This window comes from Pygocentrus nattereri, chromosome 4 (genome assembly GCF_015220715.1).
Source record: "Pygocentrus nattereri isolate fPygNat1 chromosome 4, fPygNat1.pri, whole genome shotgun sequence".
NCBI classification, from domain to species: Eukaryota; Metazoa; Chordata; class Actinopteri; order Characiformes; family Serrasalmidae; genus Pygocentrus; species Pygocentrus nattereri.
Window position 1 is genome coordinate 28,690,363 of NC_051214.1, and position 25,397 is coordinate 28,715,759.

The 25,397-nt window shown below is 39.1% G+C and overlaps 1 protein-coding gene across 11 annotated transcripts in view; it reads left to right on the forward strand.

Moving 5' to 3' along the window:
- The window catches only part of dab1a (DAB adaptor protein 1a), a 492,903-nt gene that overhangs the window by 366,566 nt on the left and 100,940 nt on the right, over positions 1–25,397 (forward strand). The gene's annotated exons all lie outside the window — the stretch shown is intronic.

Sequence of the window (25,397 nt, forward strand, 5' to 3'; positions counted from 1 at the left end):
CCAGAAAAAACTGCATGTATACACACACACACACACACACACACACACCCCATCACTGTCATAGCACAGCAATGTACTTACAAAAAGTTTAAGAGGAAAAAAAAACCTTCACTTCAAAGAATTGTTAACCCTTGGTTCTGTTATTTTATTGTGATTTAAATTTTTGGTGGCAAGTTGTTGTTTAGTGTCTTGTTATCCTTTGTTTTGATATGTTTTTATAATTATGTCAAAGGAAATCGGGGGAAAAAGTGAACATTGAGTGAGCATGTTGAGTATAAATTGAATGTAAATGTAGTTTGTTCTAACTTATTATATGAACATGCAGTTACATTATTGCGGTTAAATAGCATGCCAAAACAAAAGTAGTAGTCACTTTTAAGACCTAATATAACTAGATTGTTATATTAATGTTGGTTCATTTCTGTTTGTCTAGTTGTCATGAGATGTTTACATTTTTTTTTTTACACTTTTACGATTTAATCTGCTGCTGACTTGTTAATGACGCATTGTGTTGTCAAAATGCTTAAAATTTAACCCTAAACTAGACAATCTGAACTTTCCAACAATGTGACACTGAGTCTTGACCATCCCTGTGAAATCCCAGATCTATACTAAGGGTCATCTCTGCACTATTCAGCAGATCCAGTCAAAGCAGGGGTTCTTCACAATGCTGTGGTTTCAGTTAAAAATTTATTGCTGACACAGTGCTAGTTTTCTAACACAACATTTTCTGCTATTTGGAGCAGAAATAGAAATATTTATGAAATTTTGATAAAATGCATGTGTTCATTTAGAAACAAAACAACAGCCTATGATGATATTTATTTATTTGTTAAAGGGAACATATCCAATATTTTAACTGTATTTCAGTTTATGACATTTGGGAGGGTTTATGTACTAAAAGCGCTGATAATTAATGATATGATAGGGATGCACAGTCAGAATAAGCCAAGATCGGATTCGGCTGATATTAGCTTAAAACATGAAATTGCAAATTGGCCAGTTTTGCATTTCTTTGGCAGGTCTGTGTTGCAGTTTTATGAGATGAGTCACATTTAGCCAAGTCAATACACTCTGTATTTGAATGCAGATGCTAAATATATACCAAAATGTTGTAATTTAAATAGGCAACTAATTAAAAACTTAAAAACTATTATGCCAATTTGGCTCATTAAAGAGCAAATAAGCTTTATATTGCAAGTTAGGCTAATAAATAGGTACTGGACTGTAAAGAAATTGGAATCAGCCATTCATCTGCAAATTCATGATTAGGTGCATCTTTATTATATGACCATTTTCAACCTCTTTTCAACCCTTAGAAATAACAAACCCCTTTCAGTCTTTGTGGAGGGGGAATAAACTTGAATTTTCAATACTGCATCAAACTGTTTTCTTACAAAAAAAACAAAAACAAAGAAAAGGAGTAAGGAGAGGAGGTGGGCATGTTTTAGTCACTTCAGCCCTTATTACTGTAACTTTGGAGTCTGCAGAGAGTACAAGCTCTCCAACTGCACAGCAGCATGTTCATATGTGTGTGTGTGTGTGTGTGTGTGTGTGTGTGTGTGTGTGTGTGTGTGTGTGTGTGTGTGTGTGTGTGTGTGTGTGTTTCTATCTTGCCTGCTGGGCACATTCCCTAATGGCCTCTAAAACAGCATTTCTGTGTGTCTTGTCAGCGCCACAGGGCTGAATACTGTCTCTGTGTGATGCAGTGATGCCCCAGGGCTCAGGGCATGCTCTTGTCTCTCTTGCTGTAATCAAGAGCATGGCAGTGCCCTCTCCTGATGTGCCACCTGTACCTCTATGGGCATCTAATGCTTTATTCAGCTCTGTTTTAGGCCAGGCTCTGTGCCTGTTAGTGGCCAGGACTCTGGAGGGTAGGCTGGGACTGGCACATCTGATGAGTGAACACCAAATGCCCTTACAGTTTACTCACAGAATCTGCCTTATGCTAAAGTTCTTTCACTGGCAGTAGCTCTATTTAAACTAGATTTTAGTTTTATCTGGGGAGGCGCTATAATTTGACTGATTACTGAGGAAATCCATGATTTTAATTCCACATGAATATGCAGTGTCTATAGTTTTCACAAGTCTAACAACTGACAATTCCAGACTGTATTACCCTTCATAATTGCGCAGATCTGTATCTCTCTCAGTATTTCAATAGAAATGTCATGTGTAAATTTTTCAGAGCAATTAGAAAGATATCTCTTAAGATTCACCCTGAACACCATGATATTACATATTTATTATTATTATTATTATGTAAAGTGTTGTATAAAAACTTATGTGTCAATGTTAATACTCAAGCATTTAAAGGATTATTTGGGGTGAAAAATACACTACTTCATACTAATGCAGTAATGCTAAGACACCTACCCAAGGTGTGTTGTTATTGTTATTGAGTATGGCACCTGTGGTGTAATGCTGATGTGTACCTCTAGGAAATTCATTCCATTCATTCCATGAGACTTTATTCCAGATTATCTGTGGTAATTTGGTGAAATTTCACTGTGCAAAATGTTTCAACCTAAAAACATTTCTTCATGTGGTAATAAGCAACTGAACAACAATGAAAAAAACTTTGTGCGGTATCAAGCAACTGAGCTAGCTTGATTCAACTCAAATAAATACTTTGTTTTTAAGTTTTTAAAATAAGTTTCTAATAGTGTACATGTCAGCTTTTTCCCATACAAATGGGACAGTAAAGTCACAGGAAAGACTTTTCTCCTCAGGAAAGACTTGAATAGGGCTGTTAGTGTTGGTGAGTTTACAGTGGTGAAATCAGAAGAAAGCTACACACACACACACTCTCTCTCTCTCTCTCTGTGTGTGTGTGTGTGTGTGTGTGTGTGTGTGTGAGCACTTTATTAGGTGCGCCTACTTCATTTCTAATCTCGTCCATTTAATCAGCTCCACTTACTTTATACTTTATAGTTTATAGTTTGGCAATTAAAGACTGTGGTCCATATGTGTGGTATATCCATTTTCTGGTATGAGTGCATCTAACACAACAGCACTGCTGGAGATTTTAAAACACTGTGTCGACTCTCTGTCCACTCTATTAGATACTCCTACCTTTTTGGTCCACCTCATAGATGTAAAGTCAGAGATGATGGCTCATCTGTTGCTGCACATTTAATATGTATGGCTTGAATTCTACTGTAAAATATTTCCTAGACTTTTTAGGGCTACAATCTGTAATTGCAAATCTGTAATCTATGGATTTCTTATAAAGTGACCATAAATGATAACATTGTATGAGAGATCCTTTGACCTAGGCTTATGCTCAGCATATTACTTGCAGTTGTATATCTAACCACTGAACATCCAACTAAACATCTGTCTCCTGGTCTCTAAGGAGACATCAATCATCTTCGGCAGCAGCCGTTGTTACTAATGACTTTGACCTGTATCAGTATTCCCATGGTAACCAACCCAGTTTGAACCACGTTGTAATGACGGCTGCCTCTATTCCCATGGAAACCATTATAATACAAGGTGTCTTAACCTTCTCTCTCGATCGACAAGAACTCCTTTGCATTACTACTAATGACGATCATAATGCACTAATGCTGACTGTAGCTCCAGTATGCCTTACAGCTTGATATAAATAACAAGCTTTGTCTCCTTTATATCTCCATTTAATCTCAATTACAATACACCTTCTGTTTGCTCCCTTACCATAACGAGCTAAACTGTTTTACCCAGCATGCTTTGTGTACACACCCATTTAATTATAGGCCCAAGATTTCCTAGAATAGGTTAAGTAGCGTCCTTATCTGGTGAGCCCTCACACAGGGATGCCCAAACGGAGTTTCCATACCCACGGCCATCTGGCCACCGAGCATGGCCGCTCAGTGTAGCATGCTTTTTGAACACCCTGGGCGAGAAGGAGACACACATGCGGGATGGCTCTCAAACATGCCACTAAATTAATTGAGGAATAATGAATGAGGATTTTATGTGCGTCCAGATCCCTGGGGTTGGGGGGTGGGGGGTTGGCCAGGAGGGGGCGGTTTGTAACGAGGAGAAAGGATCATATACACACATGCACACAGCGAGAGAGCTCTTGGGGCTGGGTTTAATGAATATGAATGTCATTAATGCACACTGGAATGTAAAGGAGGTGAACGCAGCCCGGGAAGTTTGGAGATGCAGCGCGACTAATAAACAAAGCCCAATAAAAGTAGTGCTGCTGAGCACTTTTCCCTCGCGCCCCTTCCTCAGTTTCTGCCCTCTTTTCTAATTCAAGGAGGTAAATAGCTTTGAACTAAGCCCTTCATTTTCTCGCCAGCCTTCAATGCAATGAATTCAGAAAAGAGACCAATAAAACTGAGCATGCATATATCACGTGTATGTGAGAGTCAGAGAGAGTGAGAGAGAGAACACAGGGGCAAGCCCTGAGAAGGAATTGGCGAAGTTGAGAAGTGAAGGTAGGGAAGAGGGTCTGATATCTGGCATCAAGCCAATACCACACTTATTCACTTATAAAAACGATACCAACATTATGAACGGATGGCTTGAGCTGGCACTGAAAGAGGCTCTGTTCACACAGAAAGTTACTGACTCCCTGGCAGTGTGATTTTAGCCCATTTTCTAACACATACAAACACAACTGCTTCCCCAGTATAGGTGGAGACAAGGTCAGATACAAGAAGGCGAATTTGCTTGATGTTTGGTCGACATTTGCTACCAAAGTCTGTATATGTCGACTTTACACTGTTTTCCTGGGTAGAATTGCAAGGTAGAAACGTTGAATTTTTAAACTGCCTTTGCAAAATAAGCTGTAGAGACTGTAATGACCTGTTGTGTAACTTCATGTTTCAGTGCACAGTGTGCTTAGATGTGCTGCTGTTTTAACTCGATGTGGAGCATACTGTTTTGAATGAAACTGCTTTGAAATTGAAAATTGCAATTGAAAATTGCTTGTAGACAGGACTTTCTGTAAAGGCTGCCTTTCACGTCGCATAGACTGAGCGTTTAAGGGTGAGTGTATAAATCATAGGCTTTGTCTGTACATGATGGTCTATTCACACTTGCAGTGACTTACCAACAGACAATATTTCTAAAATCACAGTGTATGTCTGGCTTTAGAGGACATTCAGCTACAGCTGGATGTGATTCCTGCTGTTACTCTACTACAGAGACTGTTGAAACAGACAGATGAGCAGCATCAAAACTACAAAGCATGCTTTATGCACAGCAGTACAGAAGTGCTTTTCTGATGGAACAAACCTCACTCTTCTTCACTGCAGCACTACTTGAGCCACAATAACAGTTAACATAGCTAGCTAATGCACCTCATTAAAACTCAGCTAGATTCTAGTGATTTAACTATAAAGGTATATTGCATTTTCTCCAACAACTGCTTAATTCTACTTACGTTACTCAGCATGATATGGGATATTGGCAAGTTTTAAGCATATATATTTGTACTCTGTCTGCTAAAAAATGTTATCCCTACTTGTAATCTTAGTGCTTTATGGGGAATATTCATGCTGATGCTGATAAATCCATATAACCCTAATATAAATATATGTCATATTGATATTAATCTCATAACTGTCATATTGACAGCTCTCCAGTCTCCAGTGATCTCCAGTCACTAAAACAGTACATTTTTTTCTCTCTTTAAACCTACAGAACAAACACAAAGAAAGCTGTAAGGAAAAGTCTGTTTTCATGTGTGTGTGTTTGTGTTACCAGTCATCACACTGGTATTGTTCAGGTTGAGATCCTAATCAGCAGCACAGAACACAGAAAGCTAATTGATTAAATTCTTTTCTGTCTCCCTTTTTGTTCCAATTCTGGATGACTTTCAGAATCGGGATGCAGCAGTTTATTTAGCGAAACCAATAATTAAGCTGCTCGTTTGTCTTTCTTCTGCTTAATGGTGTCTATTTTTCCCTTTTTCTTTTCATTTGTACATCTCTTTCTTCCCTCTCTCAAAGGACTGTGAGTGGCAGCTGTAGATTTACACTCTTGGGAGTCATTAGTATTTCATTGACTGTTGTATTGCTCATCATGTCGTATGTAGACTCGTACTAAGATGTGACAATGCTGCTGATTTTCTTTTCAGTAAAATCAAGTCTTAAAGTCTAAAAAGTATTCTTATGCATATGAAAATGGGAAATTTTTACATTTCTACAATGAACGTTGGTAAATGAGGATGTCAATAAAATGTGTAAAAGTCTTTGCATTAGTATAAGTTAGTGTAAACAAAATAATGACTGTATTAAGTGTTAAATCTATAGTTTTTATGCAGTGAAGTTAATTGAAGAGCCACTCCCATTTTTGCCATTTATACAAATGTTTCCAGTATTTACACTTCCAATGTTATCAATATTTACACTTCCAATATTTCCAGTATTTACACTCCCATTGTACCAATGTTTCTAGTATTTACACTCCCATCTATGTCATTTAAATGTGTAAATATGATAATGTATGTTATCATGTGTGGTCAAAAATACACACATCCTGTGGTAAACTGGCATTACCACACCTTCCTACGTACAACTAATCCTGTCCAGATGGGGCTTAAGAAGGGCTTTCATTAAAAAAGAAACTTAAATTATCAAACATAAATGAATATGAAGTTTATCACTAAATACCTGGATAATGCTTGGGTGTTCCTATCCTACATGTGTTGTTAATTTTTCCTAAATCAAATGCAAAATAAATTTTATTAAAACCAAATATATTAAAAATTCTGGTAAAAGCAAAGCATTTGACATCTGTATTTTCATGTACTCAAAAGGAAATCAGGAAGTACTGACACTTCATTATTTATCTTCCTATCTCTACTCCATACAGATAGGGGGCGCTACCTGTAGTTTATGTAGATAAACTAGTAATGCTGACAATAAACATGGATTAGGCATTGTTATAAGCTATTTAATTAATGTAAGCTTCTGAATGTATCTATTGACTTGCTGTGGCTTATTGTTCACAGCAAGCTATTGCTAAGCCTTCAGCCTTCGTGGCCTGACTTTGTTGCATGTTCCTTGTCTCTAAGATGTGCAATGCTGGACTCTAATGTAGGCCTGTTCTGGCAGTGAGCTCTACGCCACCAGCAGAGACCCAGTGCTGTCACACAGAGAGATCTCAGCCGCTGATTGGATAATTAGCAGGAGGACTGAATGAGCTCTGAAGGATTTTGCTCATGTGTAGAGTGGAGAGCAGTTTGAAAGCTACTTAATCAGTTCCCAAAGCAAGTCTCTTAAACCTTTTAAACCCTTCACACCAGCCACGTTTCCGCATTTAGAAACATCATCCAGCACTAACCAGTAAACTTGGATAAAGCACTTGTTTTTGTTTCCCAAAGGCACTGAAACAGCCCTGCCATCAAAGAAACTTCACAAATTTGATTTGTCCTTGAAAATGTCTGCAAATATTATTCAGTTACTAATTTTAGTCAGTAGGCCTTTTAATCCAGTGACTGCCTTGAATTACTCCGTAACGGCTGTGTGTTTTACTATATTTAGTTATGAAATTGAGGTACGAAAATCTGGACCTGTTGCAAAGTCTTAGGAGTTTTTCAAGGGTTATGGTTTTATTGTAAACAGTGGAATTAAAGTAATTGTAATTAGCCCCAGATGTGTGTTCCAGTAATAGTAATGCAGCGTAATAGCAGGCTTATGAGTAGAGAGATGTGCTGAGTCACTGCACTGGCTTATCTACTGTATGGAATCCGATGTCTCAGTTCATTCTCTATGCACCCCTTTGTTCAGCTTTGTAGTAAAGCATTATGGGAAATGATAGCAGTGATCAGGAGGGGTGAGTGACACAGATGAGTTTATAATCTCATTTTGGTAATTCCTACTGACACGCCGTGATCAACATCAGACGCAGACCCGCTGAGCCAAAGGGCAGACAGAGAAAGGGCGGGGGTGATGAAAGACAAACGCAATAATATTTGCCATGCACTCCATTTTCTCACTCTCCGCTATGACTTTTTGAAGTGCCATCTGGCTGGTATGGATCGAGTGAAACTCTAAATCCATGTAAAAATCAAGGTTTTAGTTTGAAGTTTTATTATGATGTGCAGTTGCAGAACAAAGTGTCTCTCGCTGTCCCTGCGGTGTCGGTCTGTCCCTCTCTCTCACTCATGTTTGTCTCATCTGTTAGCGGTGGGGGGACTCCAGTTTTGTTTCTCACTATAATATTGTAGTAATTAAAATATGTATATATCGCTGCTGTTGGAACAAAGTGGAACAAAAAATGATAACTTTTCAGGAGAAGAAGAAAACATGAAGAAACAAGAAGAAAAATTGACTTTCAATATAAGTCAATACAAAGGGCAACAGGTATTTTGAAATTACGTCCAAAAAAATGTGTGTGTGTGTGATATATATGTGATATATATCACAAACACAGGGAGATTTGCTCGAAAGAGGCCCCCAATATTTTGTAATAACTCTTGCTAGGAAGAAGCAATCAGTGTGCTCCTAGTATATGGAGCTTTGAACAAGCCTTGATGCCCCGGCGTTGGAGCAATGAGGTAGGCGCCAGACAGCAGTCATGATGTTTAACCTCTCTAATATGACGTTTAAACTCTATTCCAAAGAATAATATAATAATCCATAGTATTTAAATATCTTGCTTTTGTTATTATTTTTTTCAGCTGCTATGTTTAACCTTTTCCTGACCAAAAGTGGTCTTTTTAACCTTTTAATCTTCTCTGCTCCTCTAATTGCCTGATTTCTCAATACCTGTGTCCTTTTTTTAAATATGTAAAGAACATGATCTAACAAAGCTGTAATTTGTAGATTTTTTTGTCACAAGCTACTGTTCAAACGAGTTAATATATGACTCAGCACACTCAGAAACCACTGCAGTGCAACCGACATGGCCAGCATCAAGCTTCCTTTATATAGTGATATAAAAAGCTCAGATTGCATCGTGCTGATGCAATTTACTATGCTTAACATGGACTTAGTATGCAAATACTACACCTTCTCTAACGGCAGATTTTAATGAGTTTAAGGAGACAAAGCCAAAGTCTCAATGCATCTCTGGCACAGTGTTAGAAATGTTAGGGTTCGACTTATAGTATATTGTAGGTTCTAGTATATTAATGTATTTTAGTATATTACTAAATTATTTAGTGTATTACTATAGGCTGTAATCTTGGAGTAGGACTCTTTGTTCATGCTAGTTTTTCCTGTTATGCTGATGTACTTCCCAGTACTGCTGTCTGTTTTTCTCGCAGTTAAACTGTTTTTTGTTTCCATCCACCAGTTTTACCAAGTGCTCTGTAATTTAGACATCTGTCTGTGGGGTCACTTCTGCCCCTGATGTCCCCTTCTACTTGAAATACTATTTAATTTACGTTCTGTCAACTCTCTGATTACACGCTGGGGGACGAGAAGCATGGCAAACAATTTAATTTTGTTTTGTATCTCATTCCATATCCTTGATGCTTCCTTTGATTGCTGCGGATCGTCTGGCATGACCCAGCTTGAGCAGTGGCCTTAAGGGTGATGTAATTATAATTTAAAGGTTTGTGGATGGTGCATGTCCCTGTGATGCTGAAATTCCCTCTGATGGTGATTTCCAGTGAACAGCATCATGAGAGCTATGTGACACTGGTGCATTGGAGTGTCATATCCGCATTCTTTTGGCTAACCTTTGAACGGTAATCTGTGATGGTGTAGCTGGTTGTGAGGGGGACCTTTGGCACTGGGCTTGTGTAACTGTGCAAGGATTCACATTTTAAAGGCAGATTTTTCCTCAGAGGGAAATAAAATCAAACAGACTGTGGCCTCCTGCAGCGAGCTTCACGCTTCATTCCTTCAGACCCGTGGGCCTAGCGTTTTCTCTCTCTCGCTCTCTCTCCCTCTCCAGCCCAGTGTAATTAAAGGAACATTTAAGTCTGATTTTGCTCTCTGACAATCAGGGATAATTACGGCACATTGCAACACAGCTTGCTGAGATGGGTAAGCAAATAATACACATTGGAAGGATTGTTCGTGTGTGTGTGTGTGTGTGTGTGTGTGTTTATGTGTGTGTGTGTGTGTGTGTGTGTGTGTGTGTGTGAGAGAGAGAGAGAGAGAGAGAGAGAGAGAGAGAGAGAGAGAGAGCACGTATTCTTTTCTGTGTGTTTCTCTGCTGTCATATCTTGAATCAAAGTGCACTAGTTAGTGTGAGAAGTTGGATATATTTGTTTGTGAGGATGTATGTGTATGTCAGAAGAAAGCCTAAAAGCCATGTCATTCTCTTCATCATAAACTCAAAACCTATGATCTGATGGGTGTTATCATATTAAGCAGTATATTTTCCATTATATAAACAGTATGTTTTCTTCAAACAGCCTTCTGTGCACATACCTGTGTACAAAAAAACATGAACTGAAGTATCAGGTCAAAGACACTGCTTAAATAATGTGTACAAACAATGATAATGATTTTTTCCACTGAATATTCCAAAAAAAAGGGAAAAAAAACCTGACCCAAGCAGAAAAATACAGAACTTGCAGTTGTAGTCTCCTCTCAGTTTCATCACAATCACAGTTTAATTGTTTTTTTGGCCTTTTGTGCCAATCTAAAACATCTCATTTCGCTAATTATCTGCTTTCCTTACTAGTTATAGTCGGCTTAACCAATTGGTGATACACTGCACTGCTCTGTTCTCACATACTCAGAAAAGCGTTTACATTTAAACAGTCTTGTGTCCATAGAAGCATAACATTTTCTTCCCAGGGTGGATATACAGCTGAACAAGGCTAGCATACAAGCTAATAATGTTGGCGTTGGCTTTCTAACTAGCTTATATCGCCTTTGCAAACTCTTCACAAAGTAACTCATCTAAATTTAGCAATCAGCACATCACCACACACTGCTTGCATTCTGGAACACTTGTGTGCCCTGTAGTAGTGCATGGTGATTTTATTTTCACCTGGAGCACTAAAGTTGTTGTTTGTTTGTTGGTTTTATCTGCAAGTCTTAGCAAACACAGAGGACAGTGCCCATGAATATCATTAGATCCTGTATGTACTAATCTGGAGCACTGTTTGTTTTCTGATGGCAAACATTCTGGAACATGGAATTTCTTAGTACATCCAGCAAACCAAAGTTTGTTAGGCTTTAGTCTTAATTTTTCAAATTTTCCCTTTGCTCTAAAATGAAATGTTCAATGTCAGAAGTCTGAGAATGAACAATCTGAAAAGTAGCACTGATGCTGTTACCAACTAAACAGAACCATTTAAATTATACATCAACATGTAATTTAGATCTCAGCATGTAGCTAAATTAGTAGCTACGTGTTAATGACTAAAATCTAACATGAAATGAACAGGTTATTTATACTGATGCATTCATGATGCAGTGTTCACAAATTAAACCTTCACATGAGATTATGGTTCTGTCCCTTTTTGTTTTTTATTTATTTGTTTAATATAATTTGCCAACACCAGAATAATGTTTCATAGTCCTGTTGGGACAACAGAAATGGTCCAGAAGTAATCTGTGGAAACATTTCTTTTTTGTGACCGTAGCCTTTACAGATATACTACACTTGAAAAACATGGTTACAATTGAAAATTATGGCTACAATTTATTAATATATAATAAGTTATAATAAGTTATTTACACAATTACACCTCATTGAGCCATCAGTTTAGCAGTATTGGTTTTTAAATCAATTATATAGAATTCTAAGCACCAGAGAAGTGCTCATCCTGGCATATTTTGTGGTAAAAAAACATGTTTTTCAGCCATTTGAACTGCAGTAGTCTAATATAAAGTATATGATTTAAATGACATTAAGAAAACAAATGCCAATTAAATATTATAAAATCCATAATGAAAGCTGTGGTCCTCAGGATTTATATTACTGGTGTTACTGCATAACAAATTTTTATTTTTTTTATTTTGGAAATAAAAATCGCACTGATGACATCACTTGACTTGGCGATGCAAACATTTGTTCCAACAGCAATAATTATATCCACAGTGTTTTACTGATATATGGTCACTGTCAGAACCAGACCATGTATTCAGAAGGGTAACTTTTTACAGGAGAAGGAAAAAACATTCTTAACTTATGAAAGTAATGTAACAATGTTTTTCCTAGTAATTTTGGACCATTTCTGTTGGTCTGCTCAACATGAAATTGTAGCATAAGACACAGGGTAGCTTGACTATTCAAGTTCTGAAAAAAGGGGAAAGACATACATGGAGATGCAAGATTTTTGCTCAACAGCAACAATATGCTTTTTACCATTATTAGAGTGTGTATGCCCAGACTGTGGGGCCTGCACTTCGAGTCATGTCTTGAAGGAAAGTTGTATAGGCAGCATAATGAAATTACCACACAGTACTTAGTGCATGTTTGAGCATAAGGGTTAAACATGCAGTATACGGACACTGTATAACACAGTAATAACATGACTGATACAGCTTACTGAATTGGTTCCATTGGGAAAAAGAGAACTATCATTTCATTTTTACTTGAAACATCTTTCACCCTGTTTTTGTACACTGACATTTTTTGTGCTACTTATGTTAAATGGTTGAAATCAGAGGTTTAAATAGAGTTTTTTATATGTCTTTTTTCCCTCTTGGCTGTTGAAGCATCATGAAATGTCTAGTGGTTTGTAAGCAAAAAGCATGACTTTGGTTGGAGAATTCATCAAAGGAAAGACCGGAGAGCTCTGTGCTTTAATGTTCTTCATATCATGCTTATGAAGGCCCCTCAGATGAGCTAGTATCTGGGATAACAGCTAGAGCCTTTCAGCAGGGCTTTTGACAGGCATGAGCAACATTCATGTTTGCAGCGTATTACAAGGTTAAAGTATACTACGTGTTTAGTGGAGCAGTTTCAAAACAGTAGCATTATTTCTTGCCAAGATATACAGAAGGTCTAATGTTTGTTTTTATGGTCTGCTTGATTAAATAAGTTAATTATTTAACTTTGTTTTAATTGTATGTGAATTAAAAGGGTACATTGGAAAAATTAGAAAATCTAACTGCTGCTACACCTCGTATAAACATGCCTACCTTACTCCTACATTGGTGCCAGAATAGTCTTGAGAGTGAGATTTTCCTGTTTCAAATCTAGGAAAACTCCCTTCTGATGACTAATCTTAAATGGAATATTGAATATTATTGGAATATTAAATATGTTATACAACAATATATATTAAATAAGAAAATAGAAATAAATAGAAACTGTGCATTAAATTTTCCTGAAAAGTACTATATTACAATTTGTTCCATGTAGAGGATTTGTTACCTTATTTACATTCAGAAAAACACAATACATTTAGACCGGGATTATTAACTTTTTCTTACAGCTGTATAATGTATATAATTTTGTGTGCATGCTCTCTAAGCAAGGGCCTATTTTTGACTGTGAAGCATGCAAATATAGCACAATTATTCATGTGGACTGATTTGAGGATTGGAGTGAATATTTTATTTGTCTGCCCGGCCTGTTTGCCAAAGGACTGAGTACAGCTGATGTTGATAGGAATGAATTATATGTGTGTGTGTGTGTTTGTCACATGCCCAAATTAGGTATATGACCTGGAAACAGGCTAGCAAGCCTCAAAATACTCCTAACATGTAGGCCACACACCCCCTACATACACCTACTAAGTGACACTATGTCTGTGCGTGTGTACTTTTGGCATGTCCTGGAGCAGTCTGTGGCTGGAGGCAGTGTGTGGTTTTGTGCTTGTATGTGTGCGTATGTGGTGGCCTCCAGATGTTCTCATTGAGTCACTAGGTGTTCTTATTGAAGCACAAGGACTGTGACCATGCGAGGGTAAAAGTGTCACAGGAGATCAAACCCAAGCTCTCAGCAAAACATAGACAAACTGGGCTGAACTGAGATGCCTTTCAGTTTCTCAAATAAGATCACTTTTCAGTCAAACCCTCTCAATTCAGGCTTCTGTCTGTCACCAGTGGTTGATTTTATCACTCAGTGTGGCCAACAATCATTTACTTTAGCAGAAAGTGGCCGTTGGACTGACATGCAAAATGACCAACCCCATTCCATTATTTTTGCTTTATGTTTGGGCAGGCGATTGTCTAAAACAGACCCACGTGAAACAAAGTGGTATACCCTGTTGGCAAACAAGTGAGGATATCTCACTTACCAATTACTAAATGCTTCAGAAAATTCAATTAACATTAGACAGTCAGTGTACTTCTGTGGGCAGAGCATCTAAGGATGAGACTATGTACCAATAAAAACACACACTAAGTAACCTACATACAATGTTAGATGGCACATAGAAAAAACAAATAGAATGAAAGAATGTGAGAATATCCCCTGAAATAAATGACCAAGACTGACTCAGGACAAACCTTATTAACTTTTTACTTTTACAAACTTCATAAGAGTTCACAGGACACGGTGTCTGCTGTTTCCAAAAAGAATGTCAAATTTTGATTCATCTGACCACAGAACAGTTTTCTGTTTTGTCTCAGTCTATTTTAAATGAGCTTTGGCCTGGAGAAGCTTTGGCATTTCTGGATCATGTTGACATATGGCTTCTTCTTTGTGTGGTATATCTTTGCATATATAACTTCCATTTGTGGATTCCACGGCAAACTGTGTTCACAGACAGTGATTGGGTCTATGAGATTTGCAAATCATTGCATTCTGTTTTTAATATACACTGCTCAAAAAAATAAAGGGGACACTTAAACAACACAATATAACTCCAAGTAAATCAAACTTCTGTGAAATCAAACTGTCCACTTAGGAAGCAACACTGATTGACACTCAATTTCACAGCTGTTGGGCAAATGGAATAGACAACAGGTGGAAATTATTGGCAATTAGCAAGACACACTCAATAAAGGAGTGGTTCTGCAGGTGGGGACCACAGACCACTTCTCAGTACCTTTCTGCTTTCTGGCTGATGTTTTGGTCACTTTTGAATGTTGGTGGTGCTTTCACACTCGTGGTAGCATGAGACGGACTCTACAACCCACACAAGAGCTCAGGTAGTACAGCTCATCCAGGATGGCACATCAATGCAAGCTGTGGCAAGAAAGTTTGCTGGGTCTGTCAGCCTAGTGTCCAGAGGCTGGAGACGCTACCAGGAGACAGGCCAGTACACCAGGAGACGTGGAGGAGGCCGTAGGAGGGCAACAACCCAGCAGCAGGACCGCTACCTCCGCCTTTGTGCAAGGAGGAACAGGAGGAGCACTGCCAGAGCCCTGCAAAATGACCTCCAGCAGGCCACAAATGTGCCTGTGTCTGCACAAACGGTTAGAAACCGACTCCATGAGGATGGTATGAGGGCCCGACGTCCACAGATGGGGGTTGCGCTCACAGCCCAACACCGTGCAGGACGCTTGGCATTTGCCAGAGAACACCAGGATTGGCAAATTCGCCACCGGCGCTCTGTGCTCTTCACAGATGAAAGCAGGTTCACACTGAGCACATGTGACAGACGTGACAGAGTCTGGAGACGCTGTGGAGAGCGATCTGCTGCCTGCAACATCCTTCAGAATGACCAGTTTGGCAGTGGGTCAGTAATGGTGTGGGGAGGCATTTCTATGGAGGGCCGCACAGCCCTCCATGTGCTCGCCAGAGGTAGCCTGACTGCCATTAGGTCCCGAGATGAGATCCTCAGACCCCTTGTGAGACCATATGCTGGTGCGGTTGGCCCTGGGTTCCTCCTAATGCAGGACAATGCTAGACCTCATGTGGCTGGAGTGTGTCAGCAGTTCCTGCAAGATGAATGCATTGAAGCTATGGACTGGACCGCCCGTTCCCCAGACCTGAATCCAATTGAGCACATCTGGGACATCACGTCTCGCTCCATCCACCAACGTGGCATTGCACCACAGACTGTCCAGGAGTTGACGGATGCTTTAGTCCAGGTCTGGGAGGAGATCCCTCAGGAGACCACCTCATCAGGAGCATGCCCAGGCGTTGTAGGGAGGTCATACAGGCACGTGGAGGCCACACACAATACTGAGCCTCGTTTTGACTTGTTTTAAGGACATTACATCAAAGTTGGATCAGCCTGTAGTGTGTTTTTCCACTTTAATTTTATGTGTGACTCCAAATCCAGGCCTCCATTGGTTAATAAATTTGATTTCCATTGATGATTTTTGTGTGATTTTGTTGTCAGCACATTCAACTTTGTACAGAACAAAGTATTCAATGAGAATATTTCATTCATTCAGATCTAGGATGTGTTATTTGAGTGTTCCCTTTATTTATTTGAGCAGTGTATGTTTATTTACATTTTGCAAAATGTCCCAACTTTCGTTTGTTACCCTGATTAAATAAATTTTAAAAAGCCCTGATTGATCAGAATTCTGTTCTGAATGTGTCCAACAATGAAGATGCGTCTTTTATATAGTGATGGAAAACATAGTAGCATGCAAAAAGCTGAAAATCCACATGCTGACACACTGTGGCCAATGTTGACATGCCTGCATTGCAGCTGCTCTGTGGACAGATTTAAATGAGTCAAATTGGACATCAAGTCTTCGAATGAAGCCAGTGATATTGGGTAAGGCAGGGATGTGGGTGAAACAGCCATGTATAAATTTCCTCGTTTATAGTTTACCAACATCTACCTATACATGAAGAAAGCAATACATCACTATACATTCTGTGTCTATAACCCCAGCGTTGTATGTCTCTGAAGCAGTGTGTATGATATTTTATGTTATATGCTTCTTTTATCTCTATTATCTTTGATGTAGGTAACACAATGCCATTAAGCAAACAATTCTTTTCACATTGATTTCTCTCAGATCGATTGTGTGCATCCATGTTTGTGGTAGAGGTAGCTTGTGTTTGCTTTCGTTTGTCTTAGGAGGTGAGAGTGAAAGCGAGCTGTATATGAACATGCGTGGGAGCCAGATTGTAACTTGGGCTTTTAAAAGTGTTCCTAGGTGTTTGTGTTTGTGTGCATCTCACCGGAAAGAAACCTATACACTCCTGGGAGCCAGTACATCAGAATAAAGAACAAAATAAAGGAGAAAGCAAACAGAACAACATCCATACACAACATACATACGCATCGAGCCCCCTGAGGAGTACAGTGTGTTTGTGTGGGGAGGTGTATGCGTGTGCAGTAGGTGCTGAAAGGACGTTTCCTCTCTGGATGTCATGTCTAATGTCATTTTCTGCGTCTACATCGGCAGTTCTGGGTTTCCATTGTAACCGCTGCTCTCCAGTCCAGTACACACAAACACAAGTACAAAGATCAAACGCCACATCTTGCCACATTTGCAGCATAAACTCCCCATGGTGTGTTTGCGCGTGTGCTGTTCATCATAAATGAACGTTGGTTAAATCTGTTCCCATTCATGGCGAGGCGTTGGGCCGTCTCGATTCAGGCCTAATCGAAGTCATGTGTCATTGGTGAATCGTTGATGTCGCTCTGCTTGTTTCATTACTGAGTCATGGCCGCCATTTTTAACCTTTGTTCCAACTGTAGTAATAAACAGCAGCTATTGTAGTCAATAACATTTATTTGCAACAGATTATTGAATGACCTGTTATGTTTCTGCTGAGTGCTTCTGCATTTCATATAGAGATCCTGATCCCAGTTTGAGGCGTATAACTTCCATTTTAAAATGCTACAGTAAAACTTCTTTTTTATTTGTACACCTTTTTTGCAGTTGTTGTATAGTATCCTAGTTATTGACTTATGATCCAGTTTTGTTGATTTGATTATTTAAATATATCACTTTAAAATAGTACTGGGCATGAACTGATTTGCATTGTTGAAATGCTTTCTCAGGTATGACATCATATTAGCACAGATATGATATATGTTTGAACAGTGCACTAAAGGCTAACATTAGCCTGCTTAGCTTAATGGTCATTATCCGTTCAATTAACCAGGGTAACATTGATGTTTCAGTCACATTTCAAATGAAAATGAAAACTCAGCAGATCCTCAATCACCTCCTTCTGTTTAGTTTGTTTCGTCTGAAGTAGTCCACGTTGCTTTTGCGGCAGCAGATATGAAGGGTTGGCATTAGCCTAACATGACACCAGAGTTGAGGCTGTGGTCTTCCAAAAGGCCGTGGACCTGAAGTTGGCTTCTAATCAGATATCACCTTAAATGGCTTATTTTAAACAAATAAATAAATATTAGTTTTTTTTGTTTGTTTTGTTTTTATGGTTTGGCCCAAAGATGCTTCATATTTACATTTTTGTTAAAAATGGTGCTTATTAAAAAGGGAATAAGCCTCTGTTAGCCACTGCCTACCTACTAAAATAGGTTTTAGATATTTTAATTCTACTGTGATACACATTTTTGGCTGTACTATCTGCTACTACTTAAACATGCTTCATTACGGTCTCTTATTTTTTGGTATGTTCATAATGTCATTGACCCTTGAAAACTTGAACTCTGAATATAATGGATAGAGCACTGTGATGTAGGATAACCCGAAGAAATGATTGCAGATTGTTCAGTTTTATATAGTTGACATCAAGCCATTGAAAAAAAGGCCTCGAACTGTGATACTGATCGCACTTATTGAACTGAGACACAATTAATTTCTCCTAAAAGCTGTGCACAAGTCAGTTTCACACATGCAAAAACAGTTCTATAAAGTGCCAAAAATATTCTTTTTAGGTGAGTGAACCAGCTTTTTGAAAAGGTTCTTTAGAGCCATATACAACAGGGTTTCCATCAGAGAAAAGAACCATTCAAGAAGAAAATAGCTTAGTCATAGGCCTAAAGACATTTAGATATCAGTGCCATTAAACAGAGCTTAGTAGCTGCCTATAATCCACTTTGATTCTGAAATCAGTGCAACTCATCTATTGAGCCATCGATCAGTCACTCACACAGCTGTCACGTTATGAAGCCGTCATTGAGAGGCTGCACTTGTGGGAGCTGTGTTATCCTTCATCATTTTGAGGTAAAAACACTTTGTGCTTTACACACAGGGGATGAGAGTCCACATGCTAGTGTTATCCCTTCAGTGGATTCAGGTGTGTGTATGTGTGATGGAGGTTTGTTTGGTGGCAGGCTAATCAGATAGCTGTAATTGTGTTTACCCTGCTAAGGGAACATGTGCGCTGTAATTGGTGCCTTGATTAGAGCAGCAGCGCCACCGCAATCCTTCATTAAGCGCACCGCATTCAGAACAGCAGCAGCAAAGTGAGGGGCGGTGCCACAAGAGGTAGGACAAAAGATGAGGGGATGAAGTGGAGAATTGAAATGATGGCGAATGAGATAAAAGGAGAGAAGGAAAGGGTGACCACATGGAGAATAGAGGCCGAGAAGGTGCTTGATTAAGAGAAGGTTAAGGAAACAGATGGATGGACCACATTTCACTCTCTTTTATGTCTCCCTCAATGATTGACCCTTACGTTATTGAAACCGCACTCCAGCACAAGCAGAAGAACCAGGTTTGTCGGCATCCTTGGTTTCAAAAAGCCAAACAAAAGCAAAAGCGCATGGCAGGACAAAAGCGTGCCATGAGCGCTCATTAAAAACGTCTGTGTGGCAGACATTAAAGCCTCTTTGTGGAGCCTCATTTTGTTCAGGAGGAGCTCAGCAGCCAAGTGGGTTCTGAAGAACACAAGCGTGGGGTTTGAGGCCCCCACATTTTGAAATGGCATGCTCAAAGAAACCCGTACTGAAGTGCAGTATGGTGGTGGTGAAGCTGGAGGATTTGGCCTTCATTAAAGGCCTACTATACTTTACATTGTGTCATCGGGTTAGCTTGGAATAAAGTGAAGAAACATTTGATCTTCCTGGGCTTGGAAGAGTTCTAGCTAAATGTCATGAGGAGTTTAGAATGGGAAACTTACATTTTCCTCTAAATTGGTATATTATATATATGTACAGTGGTGATGTGCTAAGGAACAAAAAATGGTGTCCCATTGGTATCCATTGAAATGGATGAAAATGAACCCCTTAAAATTTCTTATTAATTATGGAATTGAAACCCTGTGAAACCCACGTGATGTGTTTCTTCTCCATGACTCGTGAGGCGTCTTGGAACAAAAAATTGGAGCATACGCAAAAACACATCTTTTTAGGTCAGAATACCAAAGCAGCCTGTTTTTCACTTCAACAAAACGTGTAATTTGACCAGGGTATTCAAACTTTTGCATACAAGTGTACTTAGCTTGACACTTTTTATGTGGTATTTGTGAAAGGGTTCCTTTATTGGATGTTTAGCATAATCTTATTCATTGTGTTTTTGCATGTTCTTGAAACAGGAAACCCTTGGACATGTTCCAAAAAGCAAACAAATTGAAGGATAATGAATGAATTATAACATTGGATCTATTTTCTTTTAGCCTTTTAATACTGCAATTTGCTTTTTCTTTAAAGGGCTGCATTCCTTTGGAGTTATGACATTGAAGAACTACTTAGAACAAAGTGTCCAGACAAAGAGCTGTTTATGAATCTTAATTTTTAAGACCGTCTGATTTTCATGTTTTTATTCGGGATCAATGTTGGATTTTATGTTGTTTAGCTAAAAATCGGTAGTTGCAGGTTACCAAAAGACAAACATTGAAATCTTTTTAGTTATATACTTTAAAGGATTAGAAGAATTGCTTGATTTGTGCTTCAGCAAGTTCAGAAAACATATGGACCGAAGGAAATTTTAAAATTAAGGTAAAATTTCACCCATGGACATTGAGTTTACAGGTTAATCTTCATTTGGCAAATATAAGAAACCATTTTAGAAATGTAGATTTAGAATTGGGTTCCAAAGACGATGAAGGTGCCCTGTGTGTGTGTGTGTGTGTGTGTGTGTGTGTGTGTGTGTGTGTGTGTGTGTGTGTGTGTGTGTGTGTGTGCCAGGGAGAAATGCTTGGCAGTGGAGCCATTGAGCCTAATTAATTGTGAAGGTGGAAGAGGGAAGAGTGAATTGCCGATTCATTTATCATCTGCCAGTCAGCATGTCGAGAGTGCAGGTTTGCATATGAGTGTGTGTGAGGAGGGCTTAGCAGCTGGCTGTGCAGTGCAGTACTGCTTGAGTGATGGGCTTTGGATGGAAGATTCCTGTGGTTTGTATTGGAGAGACATTCTCTCTCTCTCTCCCTCCCTCCCCCTCCCTCCTGTGACAGAAGATGTGCACAACTGTAGGCAAAGACAAGACGCTATCTTTATTATATTAATTGACTCTGCCGTTACAAAGGTCACTATCATACAAACGCTCACTTTATTCACACACATATGCAAACATTCCTACAGTATATAGGATCACACACGCATGCTTGAATGGCAGTGGGGATTACTGTTGCCTGCACAGGCGGATGTTGGTATATTGTGGGCTGTCTGCTCTCAGGTTGCCCATGGATACAGAAGAGAATAAGCAGTACACGGTGGGCTTATGTTCACGTGTTCTTTCATTTGTAATGGCCACTTGGCCCTGTGTGCATGCATATGCACATACATTGACAAATATTTGGACATTCTGCTAGAAGAGTTTTCTTCCTTTCACTATTTTTCCTCCTCTAGAATAATAGTCAAAACATCATAATTCTGAAATAAACACGGACCAAAGCATGGTAAACACATCAAAACTGCCTGTTTTGAATTCTTGAGAGTATCTTCACTTGGCTTTGATTCAGCTTTGCACATCAGCTACGCTCTTGATTTTTATGTTCAAAACAAATTTAAAGCATTTGATGTGGTAGTTTGAAAAATAAAATTCACAAATTTCTCTCGCCTCAAATAAAGAAAATCAGCTGAGGCATGTTTGGTGTCTGAAGTTTACTTCTTTAGTTTTACAAGTCTAATGAAGCTAACACGTAGTAGATGCCTATATGCCGCAGATTGTCATTGTGCAAACAAATAGAGGTGCCTGTAGTAGCTGAAAACAGTAGTAGCAACCATCATGTCCCACCAATACAGTTAATGTTAATACAGTAAGTAGTGATTTTATGCATGTTAATGTGTTTATTTAACAATTTCTAAAACTCTCATCATGACAGCCCAGTATTAATTATATTTATCATGTAGTATCTGCTTGGGTGGTCAAAGTTCATTAAATTAAATACTAGTGGTGGAATTCAACAAACCTTTGTTCAAAGCAGCTCCCAAAGTCAACTATCACTTAAAAAATATATATTTTTCACTGCATTAATATTTGTGTTTGTTCTAATGTTATATGGTGTTTTTCTACAAGCAAAAACACCTTTACTGCAAAGATAAAGGTCTTTGCAAAGATAAAAGCACTTTGCTTTTTTAACACTTTTACACAGTACACTTTTACACTATATGACCCCATATAAGATTGGGCCCAAAAAAAAAAAATCAAGTATGTATTTGTGTGTGTGTCAGTGAGAGTGACACAAGAAGTGAGTGTAAGAAAAGCGAGTCGCCCCTTCATTCCAGAGATGCTTTTGGCTGCATCCGCTGTGCTCACTGGTGCGCTAGTGCATAGTCTCCTCTTTGTATCCATTCATCAGAATTCTGCTTCTCCTCTCTGGCCCATTCTGTGGGCAGGGAAGATGACCAGTCATGGTCCACTCACCCTCTAAGACTGCTGCCCATGGGTTCATTTTAAAGGGTGTGTGGAAGACACCCTGGACCTGCCCCAGGGCTTAGCAGCCTACGTGTGTTAAAATCCAGTGACCATTTTAGAGCGTAGATGTGGCTGGAAGACCGACCTTAGAAGACATGAGAGCTTGAGAGGGGATCAAGCCACATGCACAAATTCATATGCGCAAATGCACACACACTGCTGACTCATTCTTCACCCCATCTGGCGCCATCTGTCCTCCTCAAGACAGGAAAGGTGATCACTTCCTCCTCCTCTCTCCTCTTCTGCTCTACTTTTGTTCTTCCCTTTGTTTTCTTTATTGGTTTGCAAAAACTTAGTGCATTAAAAGCTAAACCGAGGTCTGGAGTTAGAGTTAGTGTTTAGCCTGCTAACTTTAAACAGGGTTTGTCCTAACCCTGAGTCTTTCTGTCTCATGATGGTGTATCACTTGAGATACATCACCATGTCAACATGTGTTGCGTTCCTAACTCGCTCTAGAGCAGGTTAGGTTTGGGACTGTGGATCATAACCTCTCAGTTCACCTTCTGCATGTTGTAGAAATCTATTGACTGTGTAAAATGCTCCTAAGTAATTGTGATCATCTCAAATAATTGCGATTAGTTGATCATGTAATAATTGTGACAGGCCTAGCTAGATGTCGCCAAACAGATGGACTGTGTGTGCCTTTATATATACATGTACACATGTTTGTGTTGCCGCTGTTCATCTGTGTGCCTCTGTGTCACTTACAGTATTCGTTAGCAACTCCTCAACACCTTTTCCAAATCAATTTGTAAAGCAATTGACCAATTCCTGACTCCCCACAGGCTTCCCATTATGATTTTGTTCCCGTAATCGGGCCCTTCCGAGGCCACCTGCTCTCCTGTCTCCTCTCCGCATAGCCTCAGGCGCACACTGTCTCTCATTGTCAGGATCCTCATATTGATCGCCTACACTTCCCACAAAGCAGTGTGTGCAGTGGCACTTCTCAAGGCCTTGTCCTTCTGTTATCTGAGCCTGCTGAACACTGATTACACTCTGTTCAGCACTCTGTGGATATGCTGGTGTTTAAGCATGGGGTCAGGGTTTAATTGGTTGGTCTAGGGCGATATTTAGTGTGTGCTGAACTGCGAAAGGTGGAGAATTTAGCTACTCGAATGCTAGATTTTAAAGGAATAGTTCTGTTAAGCCATCACAGTTTTCTCTTTTCCCCAGATATAGTCAGGACATGTTTGATGACTCAGTTTTGCTTCTGGAGCTACTAGACAGGATGTAGTGAAGGGTCATATCATAGCAATTAAGGTATAACCTGTTAGTCTTGTGAAAACTATTCAACTATTCATAGCTTATTCATCATACATTTGCCTCAAGTCATGTAGAGTTGTAAAGAGAGAGACTTGCTCATGTGATTTCTGACAACATATGACCTATGCCAGTGGTTCTTGAACTGGGGGGGGGGTTGTTAAGGGGGCTGAAGAAAATTCTTAGATGTTGTATCTCAAGAAGTATTAGTAGCTTCAGCCCAGCCAAATCTGTAAAGGTGGTACTTGTTTAAAAGTGGTTGATTTTGCTGAATGCTAATAAAATGAGCTTGGCTGTACTTCGCCACTTAACAAGTTATCTGTAATGTCATAGAACAGGCCATATCTCTATATTGCACGTCAACGATAGCTAGCAAAATGAACAGGGTTCTGGAAAGACATGAATAAGAATATGTCTCAGCTCTCGTACATCAGGTGAAACTGTTTGTTTAAAGTTGCCTGGGGTGAGATAGCTTCGCAGGAAAAGGCAAAGGGCTGAGCTAAGCTTAATATGTAGTCAAGACATGTTTGACTCAATTTTACCTCTTCAGTTTTGCACTGGAGAATCAAAAGGGTGGAGCGGCATTTACTGTCCACAAATTAGGGCTAAGACAACAAAATGTTTGAGAACTGCTTTAAGAACTAATTGAGATCTGTACAAATGAGCAATTGTTACATACCTAAAAACAACCCGGAAGCCTAAATTTTGTTTCTTTTTTCTAGTTTTTTCAATTTAACCCCCATACTGAAAACCTCATCTAAGATTCAGGTTAGAAGGGAAGCCGTTGCTCAGAAAGACACAAAAACACTTGCATGCACACATACATAAAAATCAGTGAGCTTTTCTTCCTTTATATGTGTGTAAGGATGTATGTATGCTATAAAGGGTGTGTCAAAGACAGGAAACACAGTGTTATGCAGAAATGAAGGTCATGAAGTAATGTCATAGGCCTCTTTCTGCGACTGGACAGTCCATACTGACTGTTTTGAAAATCTCTCCTACAGAGAGATTAACTATGCATTAACATAGTTAAGATGGTGTTTCACTGTATTTATTTGGATGTGGTTCACAGGGGTTCCTTGCTTTAGATGTGTGTTGGTTAACATGGTCACTTGGTTAATATGTAGCACCATCTCATAAAAGCTGTCATCTGCTGTGTCATGGTGAATTTCTCTCTGCACAGTAGCAGTGTTTCACCAGCTGTAACACACATTCAACTCGTCAGTTAATTATTAAGCTTCTCTAGATCTGAATCCAGCATATTGTATTTAAAAGGGTAGATTTAAAAGATTTATGATGCATTATCCAATGAATCATGCCATTCCTGTGTAATCTAAAGGGCATACATGAAAGCGACCTGGATGTTTGATGAAGCGGTTCAATTTGGAAAAACATACACTAAGTGAACATCCACGAACGTACAATAAGCTCTATAAACACTGGATTATTGAGAAAGGAGACTGGAGTTAAAATTTGATGTGCCAAATTTGAGGGTGTATTATATCCAAATCAAGTGAAAGGTGTATTTTTAGGGGCTCAAAAGTAAATGGACAAACTCACAATCATGAAATAAATGGTCATTTTACATACGTGGTTGCAACTCCTTTGTAGTCAATGGCTGTCTGAAGTTTGGAACCTATA